The sequence below is a fragment of the Stegostoma tigrinum genome, chromosome 1 (assembly GCF_030684315.1).
Source record: "Stegostoma tigrinum isolate sSteTig4 chromosome 1, sSteTig4.hap1, whole genome shotgun sequence".
In the NCBI taxonomy this organism is placed as follows: domain Eukaryota; kingdom Metazoa; phylum Chordata; class Chondrichthyes; order Orectolobiformes; family Stegostomatidae; genus Stegostoma; species Stegostoma tigrinum.
In genome coordinates, this window is record NC_081354.1 from 132818932 (window position 1) to 132835593 (window position 16662).

Consider the following 16662-nt stretch of genomic DNA (forward strand, 5'->3'; position numbering starts at 1 on the left):
CACTATGTGCAATTTAGCATGGCTGATCCACCTAGCCTGCACATCTTTGGACTGCAGGAGTCAACCGAAGCACCCGGAGGAAACCCATGCAGACATGGGGAGAATGTGCAAACTCTGCACAGACAGCTACCCGAGGCTGGAATCAAACATGGGTCCCTGGTGCTGTGAGGCTGCAGTGCTAACCACTGAGCCACGGCGCTGCCCTCGACTATTGTAAAACTCTGTTACTCTTACAGTAGTCATGGAAAAGGAGGTACAGACAGCAGGGTAAGGTTTATAATTGGGGGAAGGGTAATTACAGTTCTGTTAGGCAAGAACCAGATAACATAAAATGGGAACAGATGCTATCAGGGAAGAGATCTATTGAAATGTGGAGATTGTTTAAGGAATGCATACTGTGTGCGATCGATATGTTTGTCCCGAGCAGGCAGGGAAGATGCAGTCGAGTGAAGGAGCCTTAGTCCTCGAGAGGTCGAATGTCTGGTTAAGAGGAAGAAGGATGCTTGTATCAGGTTTAGGAAACAAGGAATGGAAAAGGCTCTAGAGGGATACAAGTTATCCAGGAAGGAGCTGAAGAAAGGATTTAGAGTTAAAAGGGGGCATGAGAAAAATCTTGGCAGATAGTTTTCTTTGATCCTAATGATTTTTACACATACATGAGGAATAAGAGAATGACCAGATAAAGGGTAGGGCTGATCAAGGATTGTAAAGGGAATTTGTGCATGGAGCACAAAGATAGGAGAGGTCCTTAATGAATACTTTTCTTCGGTATTTGCAACTGAGAGGGACCTCGTTGTAGAGGAGGACAGTGTGAAACAGGCTCGCAGGCTAGAGGAGGTGAATGTTAGTAAGGAAGATGTACCAGGAATTTTGAGGAACTTGAAGATAGATAAGATTGAAGATAGGCCTGATGAGATTTATCCAAGGATTCTGTGGGAAGTGAGGGAAGAGATCGCAGGGCATTTTGCGGTGCTGTTTTCATCCTCACTGTCCACGGGTATTGTGCCAGAAGACTGGAGAGAGGCAAATGTCATTCCCTTGTTCAGAAAAGGGAATAGGGATAACCCCAGTAATTGCAGGGCAGTTAGTCTTAGGTCAGTGGTGGGCAAATTATTGGAAAGGACTCTTGAGAAATTGGATTTATGATCACTTGGATAGGTACAGTTTGATTGGTGATAGTCAGCACGGATTTGTGAGTGGTAGATCATGCCTCTCAAACCTTATTGAATTCTTTGAAGAGGTGACCAAACACATGGATGAAGGTAGAGCAGTGGAAGTGGGATACATCGATTTAAGTAAGGCATTTGATAAGGTTCCCCGTGATAGGCTCATACAGAAGGTGAGGAGGCATGGGAAAGGGGGAAATGTGGCAGGTTAGATTCAGAATTGGCTAACCCTTCGAAGGCAAAGGGTGGTAGTGGATGGAAAAATATTCAACATGGTGCTCAGTTACGAATGGTATACCACAAGAATCTGTTCTGGGTCCTCTTCTATTTGTGATTTTTGTAAATGATTTGGATGAAGTGGAAGGGTGAATTAGTAAATTTGTGTACAAATACAAAGGTGTGTTTTAATTGTGGATAGTGTGGAGGGATGTTCTAGTTTACAAAGGGACATTGATAGGATGCAGAGCTGGGCTGAGAAGTGGCTGTTGGAGTTTAACCCTGAAAATTGTGAGGTGATTCATTTTGGAAGGACAACCTTGTATTTTGCTTTCAAGTTTAATGGAAAGATTCTTAGCAGTGTGGAGGAGCAGAGGGATCTCTGGGTTCATGTCCACACTTCCCTGAAAGCTTCCACCCAGGTGGATTGAGTTGCGAAGAAGGCATATAGTGTCTTAGCTTTCATGAATAGATGGATTGAGTTCAATAGCCATGAAATTGTGCTTCAGCTATACAAAAGCCTGGTTCAGCCACATCTGGGATATTGTCCAGTTCTGGTCACCACATTACAGGAAAGATGTGGTAGCGCTGGAAAAGGTGCAGAGGCAATTTACCAGGATGTTGCCTGGAATGGAGGGAAGGTCTTACGAGGAAAGGTCGAGAGTGCTAAGGCTTTATCTTTAGAACGACAAAGGATGAGAGGTGACTTGATAAAGGTGTACAAAATGATCAGAGGTATAGATAGGGTGGACAGCCAGAGACTTTTTCCTAGGGTGAAGGTAGCTATTATGAGGGGACATAGTTTTCAAGTGAGTGGAGGCAGATATAGGGGAGATGTCAGAGGTAGGTTCTTTCCTCAGTGGTAGGGGTGTGGAATGCATTGCTGGAGTGGGTAGTGGAGTTGGCCTCATTAGGGGCATTTAAGTAGCTCTTGGATAGGCATATGGATGACAGTATAAAGTAAGGGTGGAGGTTAGATAGACCTTGGGCTTAGGATAAAAGTTCGGCACAACATCGTGGGTCGATGTACTGTGCTGGACTGTACTGTTCTATGTTCTAATCATAAATGTGCCAACCTTCACTCATCTGGCTTCGACATGACTCCTACCCATACTGATGCCTTCTGAAATTGCCCAGCAAGCCATGAAAGACACTTGACGACAACCTTCTGACGGTCAGAGATAAGTTAACCGTAACGATGATGAGCCATCTCCCTTGAATGAATACTGTTGCTCAGCTTTGAATTCTTTTTAGCTAGTTTCTACCCATGTGTACTCGAGGACGGGGTACCAGAGTACAGTGAAAAAATGTACAATGTCACCACACGTGGCACTATCTTGGGTACAAAGTACCTAGATACAAAGTCTTTGTTACAGAAGTTCAAAAATTTTTTTAAAAATGAAAAATTCAGCACTACAGTCGTCTTTTTCTAAAAGTAGGAAAATAAAGTTTAAGAACTCAAACGTTACAGTCCATTCTTAAGCCATGGGCCTGCATTCGCTCCAAGCTGGGCTCTCCCTAACAGCTAGCTTTCACCTGCACTGGGCTAAAAGATTTGCTCGCCAGCCACCAACTGCCACTACTGACCTCCATCAGGCACGGCAGGCTTTACCGTCACTTGCTTGGCTTCGGCTCAAAATACTGCTGTGCTATTGCCGCTATCCTTTGCAGCCAACCATCGCTGCAGCTATCCTTTGCCGCCAGCTGCTCCACCATCTACGCATAGACTGGACCCTTGCTGCTGCCACGCTCTGTTGCGGCGTTAGCCACCTCGCTGCAAAATCCCCTATGGTACTGCTCCGGACATCGATGAAGTTGCGATGCCGCTAACCACCCGAGTTCCGCTCGATCACACCTACTGATTCATGGTGCACCGTCAAAGTCCACCTACAGCTGCCGTTGCTGCCACTGCCCCCATTACCAGTACGATAAGTAGAGAAAGAAAAAACAAGAGAAGAACAAAGAAAAGCTGCCGAAGGAGCTGTAGTCAGGAGCCCTACTCCAACGCCACGTCTATACTTCAAAGTTAGTGTAGTTCGTAGCGTGCTGTGACTGAGACCCTAGCACCACGTTCGTATTAGCTACGGTTTAAAGTAGACCACTCCATTCTTCTTGGATGGTACTGCCTTAGTTAGGTTTCACTTGTGTTGGTAATCTGTAATTACCTTCCTGTGAATTACTGTTGTCTTGAAAATGTTCCATCCTCAGGCTCCATCCTATTTCTTGATTGCATGCATTGCCATGGTGATATGTCCAGGATAACAGCTGGTCTTGCTTTTAATTTTTGGGATTCCTATATTGTGGGTTCAATTTTCAAATGAATGTGCACACCACTTAGTTGCCTCAGTAGATCATACTGTGGACAGACCTTGAGTCAAATGGATTTCAATGATCTGTATTTGTTCCATCATGTCAAATTATAGTGGTACCTTTGCAAAACAAATTCCTGAAATACTTTCATATTCAGGTCAGATTCAGCATTTTGCACTGTAACGCAGCATTTCTGGAAAGCAGATGTCGAAGAGAAGTAGCATCTGTTATGCTTCTTCCATGTTATTAAGATGTTGGATCTATATTGGAGAAGTATTAGGCCTTTTGGTCCCTTTGCTTTATTCTGCCATTAGATAAGAGCAAATCTGTGTATTAATCCCTTGTTTCCCAAGCCTCAACAGTGTGTAAAATTTCAGTCTCTATTTAGAAATTTTGAATTGATTGATCCACAATAGACTTTGTTTTTGTAGGGGGAAGGTAATGTGAGGGCAGAAGTGCAGGAAATGCACGAGATGCATTTGAAGGCATTTTCAATAACTGGAGGGGGGATGTTACAGACATTGGGATGTGTGGGAGTAGAAAACCCCATCTTGGGAGCAGATGCGATGGAAGTGGAGAAATTGGGAATAACTAGTCCTGCTGTGCTCAGTGACCTGTCTGTTCTTTCTCTTAGCCTTACTGTCTTCTGTCTCTCACTCTTTTTCTAGTGTCACTTCATTTGCTGACCTACTGCTCTGGTTTAGACCCTGCTGCCACACTAGCTTAAACCCTTGACTGCCAGGGTAGATAGAGTGTGGGAGACTAGCTAGAACTGGAATGGAGTGACCCATTTTAGAGGTAGTTAAGGTATGGATGAGTTGGATGATGCTACAGAAATGGAAATGGGTAGCCATAGTGATAGTATAGATGTGTGGGTATAGTGATTGCCTTGTCGTTTATCACTGGGCTGTTAATCCAGAGACAAAGGTAACATTCTGGGGGCCCAGGTTTGAATCCTGCCACAGCTGATGGTAAATTTGAATTCAATAAAAGTCTGGTATTATGAGCCCAATTATAACCACAAATCCACTGTCGAATGTGGGTATGGGAGGGAGGCCTGTCTGGTTGGCCAGTGTCCTTTAGAGAAGGATATCTGCCATCCTTACCTGGTCTGGCCTGCATGTGACTCCAGACCTACAGCAATCTGGTTGGCTCTTAACTATGCTCTTGGTAATTAAGGATCAGCATTAAATGCTGCCCAGCCAGCAACCCCCTTCTCTGTAAATGGATAATTTACGGAAAAATCCTCCCCAGATCAAAATGTTACAAGGGATGCAAGTTGTCATGTTCAGCCTCAGACAGTTGTTTGCAAGAAGAATGGAAGTAATTTTTGCTTATTTGGTGGAGGACATCAAACAATCAATCTGACAATTTAGTGACAGTGGAGGGGTCAAGAAGTGATACCTCTGCTTCACTACGTGATGCCAACTTAAACATGAAGTGTTTTTGGATAATGTAAATAACATATAGGAGAAAACCTCTGGATAGGCATTTTGGGGACACTGCAGGCAATGGTGCAAGAGCAGGAACAGAAACCACTGCAGGTGATTCACTAGCTATGATTGGGTTGCTAAGAATCAAAATGTGCAAGTCTCATGTCACTTGGCTGAATAGTCATCGAGAAGCATTTGAGGAGAACGGTGTGCCGAAGGCTGTAGACAGGATGAACAGGAACAGCAGAATTTTGTCTCCGTTTTTTACATATCATTGGTGATTTTGATAAGTACTTTGGCAGGACTGAAAATCTTTACTGACAATTTTCTCTGAAATGGTGAAGAAGTGGCTGGTCAGTTCGCTTTTTGAAATGAACTTATCCCTTGTAAAGTTTGCATGATCTGGTTAAACCTGACTGAACTCTATAAATCTGTTCCAATTTCGTTTGCATAAATGCCAATAGAATTTATGATCTATTGTAAACATGCTTGAAGAAAATAAGCATTTATTTCAGATTATTTAAACTTTGGGTAATCTGAAATTTCTTTAAACACAGTGTTATGGTCTATTAGTTGCATGTGACACTGGTCTGTTCGCCACAACAAAACCTTTCATTTATGTTGAATGAAACAAACAGCTGTGAGTGAGTCTCAGTATTAATTGCAGTGGGAGAAATACGTTTCTAAATTTAAAGATAGAATACAAGTGACACTGTTTTTGAGCAAATATTAACTTGACAGATGTTTGTCTTTAATTCCTGATACTACGGTGTATACTGGTGGGTTGGATAATGTAATGGAATTGCTTCTGGTCATTTCTAATACTGAACTTTAATATTAATGAGAGAGGACATTTTGTTGAAGTTTTTGTCCTGTGGTCATCAGGACAATTTACAAGAATGCCAATTTGAGTAGAAAGCCAACATTATGCAGTGTGAGAGGAGACTGCTTTGCATGTGGACTTTGTTAGAGGAGTTGCCATGGAGAATGCAGTATTAATGTTAATTCACAGTTGAAAGCTTTTTCAACTATTAAATCAGTGAGGATGACTCTTTTTTTTCTTCCCCGTCTTGTTTTGCTCTGTGGGTACATGTACATGCTACGTGGGTTAACATCTAAAAGTTTGTACTTTTACTGAGAATTTCTGTAGTACATGTTACATTCATGAGAAAATGCAGTTGGTGGAAATTGACAGACGTAAAACTAATTTGCTTTCACTGACATTTTTTATTCTCTACATTATTGTTTTGCACACAACTTGATTGCTGATGTAAAACTAGCAAGAAAATAATAGTTGATCTGTCTGGGGAATTTGAAAAGAAACTGGTGCATTTCGAGTTCTCAGTATGGAGATTTATATACTTTTTAGTGTATAAATATGCAAACTGGTAAGGAAAGCCCTGGGTCTGAGGTGTTCAGGTTGCTGTGAGTTGCTAAGAATATAACTGTTTGAATGCCTTCCCAATTGCAAAGTGTTTTTATCACTTGTTATCTTGGAAAATGAGGCCAGCAGTTTTGTGGTGCTGACTCGAAGGGCCAAATGGCCTACTCCAACACTTATTGTCTATTGTCTATTGTCTATTTAATGTGTGCCGTGGTTTACTTGTTGTTAACAGAAAGTCATATGATTTTTTTGGGAGAAAAAGCTTGTGAAACTTCCGAGAGATAGGGATAGTGTTTATGGCCCTTTGTTGTTGGTAAACCGCTTTTTGAAAAGACCTTGGGGGCCTCTCTTTTAGATGGATGACCAGCAACCCAATTTCAGTTTGAGTTCTGTTTTCACAGATCTCTTTTTATATTTTACCCACTCTGGCTTTCTCTCTTTCCATCCTTCGGCCCCCTCGGTAGAGGGTTATTAAAAGCTGAAAAAAATCATGAGGCTGATGGTGCATTAGGTATCAGTATCAGTTTTTAGATAAAATTGGCATAAGCACAGATGATACTGAATTGTGATAAATCGTTTGTCATACTGGAGGATAGCAGTTGGTGGTATGCTCCAGGATTAGTGAATGGTACCAAATTTGTGCATGGCAGGTGAAGAGGGTGATTCCAGTGGAGTGCATTAGGACATGGCTAGCATAATAATGAGCAAGCTAGCAGTAAATAGAACTTAATTTTGAAAAATTCAAATGATGCATTTTGGCAAAACTTTGGTCAGGGAGAAACCGTATGGAAGCTGGGGTTTTTGACTGGGGACTAAATTACGTTGTAGAGAGATTTGATGTACAAAATTATGACGACCTTTGATCAACTACTCAAAGAAAAGCTATTCCTGTTAGCTGATTATGGGGGTTTGAGGTTTTGACTGAGATGCAAGAGTTCAAGTGATAAAGAACACCAACACCTTTTTTCGCTGCAGCAAATAGTGACCTGGACACCACCTAATGGGTTGGTGGAAGTGTGAACAAATAATTTGAAAGGAAATTGGAATAGCACTGCAGGGAAATCAACTTCTGGTGCTGTGTGGATAGAACAGGAGTATTGAAATGATTGGCTTTCTCTACAGAGAGTCTGCACGAACATGATGGGCTGAATGGCTGCCTTCTATGTTGTAATGACTTTATCATTTCCTTTATGATTGTCACACACAGTCATCTGTTGTTTCACTCTGAATTTGCCTTTCGTAGCTCTCAGAATTTGCTCCCCCTGATCCTAAGTTCCCTGATTGGATATGGAATGTGTTAATAATTCCAACTGTTTAGAATGAATATATTTCAGCTTCTGATGCATTTTCCCTGTGACCTCTAACTTGTTCATTTGGTTTGTGCCTTTTTTTTAAGGACTTTTTCATTACAGTCATCTGGAATCTAGCCTATCTGCTATCTAATTACAAAGTGGCTATTTAATATCTGCACACTAAATCTTTGGCAGTCTTTATTGCAGTGGTTCATGAAGCATCCTTAACTGACATGGAGCAACTCTAGAATGTGATTTTAATTTAGTGTACAATCAAAATACAGAACAACCAGCCACACATTTTAGCAGAGAAATGAATTATGTGAGCCAGTTTGTGATAAAATCAGAACTTTTGGAACTAAATTTACTTGTCCACAGAATTGCACTGGATATACAGCACAAGAGTAGACCAGTTGACCCAATGACTCCGTGTTGGCGTTTAGGCATCACTCTAACCGCTTCCCATTCTTCTTCAACTAGCCTTATCACCATCCTTTACCTCATCTACTTATCTAATTTTCCCTTAAACATGCCCATTCTGTTTTGCCTCAACCACTCACTTTTTGATGGTGAGTTCGACATTGTCTCAATTGTCTGGGTAAAGTTTCTTATTTCTTGGTAACTGCTTTCTTTAATGACCTATAGTTTTACTTTCCCACGAGTGGGAAGAGGTTAGAATGAAATATGGTGACCAAAACTTGACATACTACAGCTAGTTCACTAGGTTGATAGCTGGAAAGAGCTGGTTATTTTCACTGAAATTTAGAGAGATGATTTAGTTGAAATGCATAAGATTCTGAAATGTCTACCTTGTTGAGGTCCGAAAAGATCCTTCTTTCTTGTCAATGAACCCACAATCAGAGAATTCTTAAAATTTAGGGATTGCTCTTTTAGGCTAGAGAGTAGGAGTGGAGTTCAAAAAAATGTTAATTCCTAGGATAAAATGTTGTCATACAGGCAAGTTTTAATTAAAAGGAACCTATATTGTCTGGTATTTAGAATGAAAGTCCTTCTCAGTAGTTAGTGAGAGGCTATTTTACCTGGCTGCGGAGTTTACAACTGGGGTTTTTAGAACAGGATAAAAAGACTGTTTAGGGGAGGAATTTTTTTGCTACATGGTAAATCTTTGAAAATCTGTGCAGAGAGTTGATTATTTTCAAGACTGATGATGATGCATAACTAGCATATAAAGATATCACAGGATATGGGGGTTAGACAGGTATGTGGAGTTGAGGTCAAAGACAACCAAGATATTACTGAATGTAAGCGGAAGAGGCTATATGGGCTACTTCTCCCAGTTCTTTGAAAACAATCAAGTAAACTAAATGAATTAGGTATAGTGTTAGGAAGGAAACTGCTTGGTTGTATAATTGGCTACTTAAAACACAACAGGAAACCTGAGATTTGGCACACATCTTGCACAGTGAATCCAAATGTGTGCTGTAAATTGTAATGACATCAAAATATTGTAGGCAATATATAGAAGTTGAAGAAATTTAGACATCACCTTACTGTTATTGCAATGTTCTTTGATCTGACCCAATGACAAAGGAATTGGAAGTGGTCTTGTGCGTGCAAGTCCTGAGTAGCCAATCTTTACAAATTACCAGGCCTCCAAAGATGAAGAGAATGTGTTGCTTGGTCTTGTTTATGGGCTTGAAATAAAGTGGCAAATTCTGAGCATGACTGTATTCCATTCTTATTTCTGTGACAGATGTGTGGATACCACAAAGCCTCTTTTCTCCTCAACTGGCTTAGCAACACATAGCATCTCATTTGCCTACACCTCACCAGACTCACTGCCTCACCACTATTTGGAATGTCACATCTTGAATGTTTGTTTTGATACACAATGTGTATTTTTTTATTGTGATGAATTTTTTTTCTTTAAACTTCTAAAATAATATCTTCTCTATCTGTTTCCCTTCTGAGAACATAGAACAATACAGCGCAGACCAGGCCCTTTGGCCCTCGATGTTGCGCCGACCTGTGAACTAAGCTAAGCCCCTCCACCTACACTATCCTATCATCATCCATATGCTTATCCAAGGGCTGTTTAAATGCCCCTAATGTGGCTGAGTTAACTACATTGGCAGGCAGGGGGTTCCACACCCTTACCACTCTGAGTAAAGAACCCGCCTCTGACATCTGTCTTAAATCTATCACCCCTCAATTTGTACCTATGCTCCCTTGCACAAGCTGACGTCATCATCCTCTTGGTTGTAGGGAGCTGGCAGGTGACCTACTTACCATCTCCATTAAACTGAAGTGTGAGATTCAAGGTTGGTTGTTTTCTGACTAGTTGATTTGTGAAGGTACGTCTTCCCAATAAGAAACTGCTCCTTCAGGAAGGAATTGTCCAGCTCCATTTCTAACAGGCAGAGGTCCTATCTTAGTTTACTGCTTCCATTTTAGTCAGGAATGTAAAATTATGTCGACAAGGATTGTCCAGCCTTTATAAAGAAGGGGCCATATTTCAATTTTATTTTTAATCATGCAAGAGGCTAATGAGCAAAAGTTAGATGAAGTTTGGCACATCATTAAGTAAGAATTTCAAAAAAAACTTACAGTATGAAGAAACTAAATGGCTTGATGATCAAAGAATAGCCTAAAATAAATTGATCATGTTTTTAAAATCCGTCAAGAATAAACATGACCACTAACAAAATCTGTCAGGTGCAGAGCTAACTGAAAACCTTATCTTTTTTTGCCTGCAGTTCTTTTAGGGGCTGGTGCCTGCAAAGGCTTTCCAACTCCACCCATCCAGCACCACAAAGCCTCTCTTTTCTCCTCCACTGGCTTACCTTCACATAGCATCTCATTTGCCTACACCTCACCAGACTCTCTGCCTCAGTTGGTATTCACTTCACTCTGAAGGAAGCGATGCATGTTCATTCTGCTGTCTGCTCCTCCAATCACAGACTGATTCTCTCCTTTCCTAATAGTACTGTGGCTGCACACAAGACCCAAGGATTGCAGCAGTTCAAAAAGTCTGCTCAACCAACTTCAAGGGCAATAAGTGCTAACCTAGCTAGCAAAGCACACATTATGTGACGGAAGTTGAAGCAAAGAAGCCCATTTGAGTGCTACATCATCATCAGTTTGCATTGATTATATGTCTACTAGTGTATTAACTTGTGCTTTCACTTTAACATCCTCCCACATCCTGCAGCATATCATTTCTCAGCCACCTCCTTCACTGTATTTGAGTGTATCACACCCCCCTTCTGTATGTGAGGGTTTTCTGAGTCATGATGAATTAATGATTACTTTTTAATCAGTCATTCATAAACCATGACCACTTTTTTTTGTTACTGACTTACTGGTTTATGAAGGTCTGTCTTGCATTGCCTCAAGTTGTAAGTTAGTCCAATGTGCAGAATTGTGCAACTTCCTTTTCACTTTGGGGTTGGGGCATGTCGTTAATTCATTTGGTTAGTGTGTTGTTCAGAACAATGCCAACAATTGCAACCTGTATTCTTGTCCTGGCTGAAGCTTTGGGCTTGTCTCCGCTTCCAGCACCAAAGGCTCTGAAAAAGTTTTTTATTGACTGTTTTTGAAGACTTCCACCCTTCTTCTGGAGACCCTGATAATTTACAGGTAAATGATTGAACAACATTAGGATGACATAAGCAATTGCTGTTGGCTCTGTTTCTGTCCACTATTCCAGCAGAAGGTGTTAAGTTAATACTGATGCACATACAAGCTGAGTGAGTATGCAAGTTTTTATAGGAGAAGTTTCTGATCTGGTTAGGAGAATAGATCTGAAGAGAAATTTTACAAAAGGCCAACAGGTAAAATCAATGGCAATGTCATGGACAGCTGAGTGTGTCAGACCAGGATTGGCATGGAATCTCCGGAATTAAAGTTCAGTTTTCTAATTTGCATTGCATTGAACAGGTCTATCTGTCCACCCACTAGCCCCTGGATGGCTCCAAAGGAGTTAACACGACCTTTTTTGTAGCCAACATATCCATTGCTGATAAGGCTTTTTAAAAATCTATGGGATAACTTTGCCAACTCCTTTTGGACATAGTCCAGAAAATTTTGTTGCATGACTTTTTCATTACAAATGCTAAACGATTAAATGTTTTCCTGGAGATTTAATCACATCACTTGTGCCTGCACTTCATAAGCAAGCCAACACATCATGTGATGTGTTGATGAAGGGTCTAGGCCCGAAACGTCAGCTTTTGTGCTCCTGAGATGCTGCTTGGCCTGCTGTGTTCATCCAGCCTCACATTTTATTATCTTGGAATTCTCCAGCATCTGCAGTTCCCATTATCTCCAACACATCATGTGACACTGCTTTCCTACGTCAATTAGAAAGCAAAAAGGCTCTTTACCCAAATGGATGATGTTTGACTTGCAGGCAGTCCAAGAGGACTACACGTAAAATGCCAAAGTGCATGTTGTCTTCAGACTAATGTGTTTCTACATACTGATGGAGCAGTGGATCATTTTGGGATTACATGCATCATCAAGTCCAGTGCTACATGATGGTTCAGCCATTCTAAGAAGCAGGGAAGTAGTGAAGCCAGTGTATTTATTATAATCTGGGGAGATGTGAATGGACAGGTTTTTTGGTCGTAGTTAAGAGGGCAATAGTGTGTTCCGAGGAAGAGATTAAAACCCACATCAGGTGATTTACATTGTAATTGAATTAATCTAAAAAATGGTGATAGAGCAAGTTTTTAGTTAATAGTGCTCATGAAACTACGGGTCTGGACCTTTTTTCAGAAAATCTCCACATCTTGTTATGACTGTCTCTTAATTGGTTTAGCTGGCTATTTCAGCAGGCAATCAGTTGTATTAAATAACATAGAACAATACAGCACAGAACAGGCCCTTCGGCCCTCGATGTTGCGCTGATCTGTGAACTAATCTAAGCCCCTCCCCCTACACTATCCCATCATTATCCATATGCTTATCCAAGGACTGTTTAAATGCCCCTAATGTTGCTGAGTTAACTACACTGGCAGGCAGGGCGTTCCATGCCCTTACCACTCTGAGTAAAGAACCTGCCTCTGACATCTGTCTTAAATCTATTGCCCCTCAATTTGTAGCTATGCCCCCTCGTACAAGCTGACGTCATCATCCTCGGGCAAGGGCAAGGGCAAAACAAGTCAAAAAACGAATAAAACTGGCCAGATCATCTGGAAATGGCTATGGCACTAGAAACGCCAAATGCCCAATATGCCCCGTCATCCGTCATGCCCTCCACTCCAACATCCAGGAGTTTGTGCCAAAATTTGGAGCTGTGTCCCATTGATTAGTCAAGCAACATCCAGACATACTTATTGTCTGTAAGGTATGATTTTACAGTTATGTCCCTTACACCACTATCTCCATCCCTGGATATGTTCTGTCCCTCGTGATGGACAGATTGACCAGAGGTGATGGCATAGTGCTACACAAGTCTGGAGAGAATTGCTCTGGGCATCCTTAACGTTGACACCAGACCGCATGAATGGTCATGGAATCAAATCCAACCTGGCTAAAGAATCCTCCTGATGATTATGAACTGCCAGGATTCTTCAGCTGATTAATCAGTCCTCCTTCATGTTAAACATCATTTGAAAGAAACACTGGTGGTGGCAGGAGCACAGAGCAAACTCTGTTTGGGAGAAGGCTTCAAAGTCCTTTTACCAGTAATTATCAGCACCACTACTGACCAGGCTGGCTGACTCTTAAAGAACATGGATGCTAGACCGGACCTGTGGTAGTTGGTGAGGAAACCAGTGGTGAAAAACCTACTTGACCTTCTCCTGTCTTATTGACCTACTGAGAATGTATCTTGCTATGACAATATTGGTAGGTGTTATCTCAGCAGAGTCCTTCTTGAGACGAAGTTCTGTCTTCATGTATTGTGTTCCACTAACTATCATATTAGTAGATTAGATTTTGTGAAAGCTACAGCAGCACAGAACTGGGCATTTGTGAAGTGTTGAGCTATCAGCCACAGAATCTGTAACTTTATGGCCCAACACATCCCACTGTACCACCACAGTCAAGCTGGGTATTCTGCTCTGGTTTAATGAAAAATGCAGGAGGGCATGCCATGAACATCACCAGGTATCAATCTGGTAAAGTTGCAACACACAAGATCATAAATGCTGAACAGAATAAGTAGCACATGATCGAGAGCTAAATGGTCCCCCCAGCGAACAGATCAGACCTCAGCTCTGCAATTTTGCTACACGCAGTAACGATAATACTTGGTAATTAATGGGACTTAAAAACCAGCTGGAGCAGGTTGCTCCACAAATATCCAAATTTCTACAATAAGAGTCCCATCGCATCAGTGCAAACCAGGCTGAGGCATTTTCGATAGTCTTCAGCTAAGAGAGTCTTCAGATGAGAGGACTAAATGGATCCATCTTGCTTTCCTCCGGAGGTCTATGGCATCACAGATGCTGGTCTGCAGCCAAAGTGCTTCACGCCACACAATTAGGAAATATTAGAAAGCTCTAGACTTTGCCAAAGCTATGGGCCCTGGCAACAACCCAACAGTGATCCTGAAAACATCTGCTCCTGTACAAGTCATTCCAGTTTAGTTACAAGTCTAGCCTGTATTTGACAACCTGAAAAATTGTGCAAATATGTTATGCAAGAGAAAGCAGGACAAATCCCACCCTCTTAATTACTGCCCCTTCAGTCTGTTCTCTAGCTTTAGCCGAGTTGTAGGAAGTTTTGTTAATGATACCATCAAGCTGCACTTGCTTACCAACTGCTGACTGATAGAAACACAGAAAATAGTTGTAGGAGTAGGCCATTCAGCCCTTTCAGCCTGCACCACCATTCAATATGATCATGGGTGATCATGCAATTTCAGTATCCCACTCCTGCTTTGCTCCATACCTTTTTGATCCTTTTTAGCAGCAATGACCATGTCCAGCTCCCTGTTGAATATGTCCAATGAGCTGGCTCTACCAGCCTCCTGTGGGAGAAAATTCCGCAGGTTCAAATGAATAACTTCTTCATCTCAATTTTGAATGGCTTACCCCTTATTCTTAGATTGTGACCCCTAGTCCTGAACTTTCCCAACATCAGGAGAGTTGTTCCCACATCTAGCCTGTCCAGTCCCACAAGGTATGGAGGCAAAGCAGGAGTGGGATACTGAAATTGCATGATCACCCATGATCATATTGAATGGTGGTCCAGGCTGAAAGGGCTGAATGGCCTGCTCCTACAACTATTTTCTGTGCTTCTATCAGTCAGCTGTTGGTAAGCAAGTGCAGCTTGATAGTTTTGTTAATGATACCTCCTACCACTCGGCTAAAGCTAGAGAACAGACTGAAGGAGCAAAAAAAGTTGCTGGAAAAGCTCAACAGGTCTATGAAAGAAAACAGATAACGGTTTGGGTCCAGTGACCCTTCCTCAGTCCCACCTGGATTTTGTTTCGGTGAGATCCTGACACCTCCCGCTCCTCCATGCAGTTTCACCAGGGTTTCTGAGCTTCTCATCTCATGGGCCCAAACATACATGAGATATCTTACTTCAAAGATGAGGTGTGAATGAATGGCCATCCTATTGGGGCAGTATATTAGAATGTGAGATCAAAACTCTCTGGCTAAACCTAAATCAATAGATATTGAGGTTGGGGTGTGTGAGAGGGGATCTTCCCTGGCTGGAGCCATAATGAGCACAAAAGATTGCTATGGTTGTTAAAGGTCAGTTGTCTTAGTGGCAGGATATCACAGGAGTTCCTCAGGATAGTAACTTTAGCCTACATATCTTCAGCTGCTTCAACATTGACTTTCGCTGTCTCCTAAGTAGGATTTGGATATTTGCTCATGTTTGTACAGTGTTTCAAATAATTTGCAAGAACAGATGCTGAAGTGGTCGGTGTCCATATAAAGCAAGATTTGGACAACTGTTGGTGATGGCTGATGATAAATGGCAATTTATCATTCCTACCACACAAGTGCCAAATAATAACTTTCTTTTTAATGAGAGAACACCTTTGCATTTGATGACATTACACTTGCTGGATCTTGAACTATCCACAGCATAGGGGTTCCATTGACCAGAAATTGAACTGGACTAGTCATTTAAGCACTGAGACTACAAGAACGGTTCAGAAGCTGTGAAATCTGTGTCAAATAACTCTCCTTGTGTCTCCCCAGTGACACTGTGTTTACCAACTACAGGGTATAAGTTGGGATTGTGATGGCATACTAAGTAAGATCTGAAAGAACAGTTGATGTTGTAAATCAGGAACAAAACACAAGTTGCTGGAAAAGTTGAACAGGTCTGGCAGCATCTGATTAACTCTGGGTGGGGGGGGGGGAGAGAAAGTGTTTTGGGTCCTGAAACATTAACTCTGTGAAGAAGAAATCAGATGCTGCCAGATCTGCTGAGCTTTTCCAGCAACTTTTGTTTTTGTTGTGATCACATACTCTTCACATGCCTGCATGGATTGAGTTCCAACAATAATCGGGAAGCTCAACATCTTCCAGAACAAAGTAGCCTACTTGATCGACATTCTATTCCCCACTTTCAACATTCACTACCTCCACAATCAACTCAGTGGTAGCAATGTGCACCATATAGAAGGTGCAATGCAGCAACTTATCCAGGCTTCTTTTGACAGAACCTTCCAAACCTACAACTATTTAAGTGTTATAATCCTGGCTGGTAGGAATACTATATTAGTCAGATGCCTGGGTGAAACCTTGCAATTTGGTTACTGTAGTGGTCAGCCACAGAACATATTCAAGATGTTGCTACAAATATTTTGACAAAAGAGCATCAACTTACACCCAAGAAAAGAAACAAACTACTTTACATGGTGTATAAAAAGTATTCAAAACTCTCATTACAAATATCAAATAATGATTCAATATTTTTACGCTGAA

At 41.5% G+C, this 16662-nt stretch overlaps 1 protein-coding gene across 9 annotated transcripts in view; it reads left to right on the top strand.

The window, feature by feature from the left end:
* LOC125458468 (atos homolog protein B) overlaps positions 1-16662 on the top strand; it is a 203212-nt gene that overhangs the window by 91084 nt on the left and 95466 nt on the right. The window contains exon 1 of one of the 9 annotated variants that reach the window (XM_048543805.2): positions 3298-3407. The exons of 7 other annotated variants lie outside the window; for them this stretch is intronic. The gene's annotated coding sequence lies outside the window, so the exon portion shown is untranslated. Of the gene's footprint in view, positions 1-3297; positions 3408-11263; positions 11402-16662 lie in introns of those variants that run through there. One more of the 9 variants, XM_048543794.1, reaches the window with a different exon arrangement.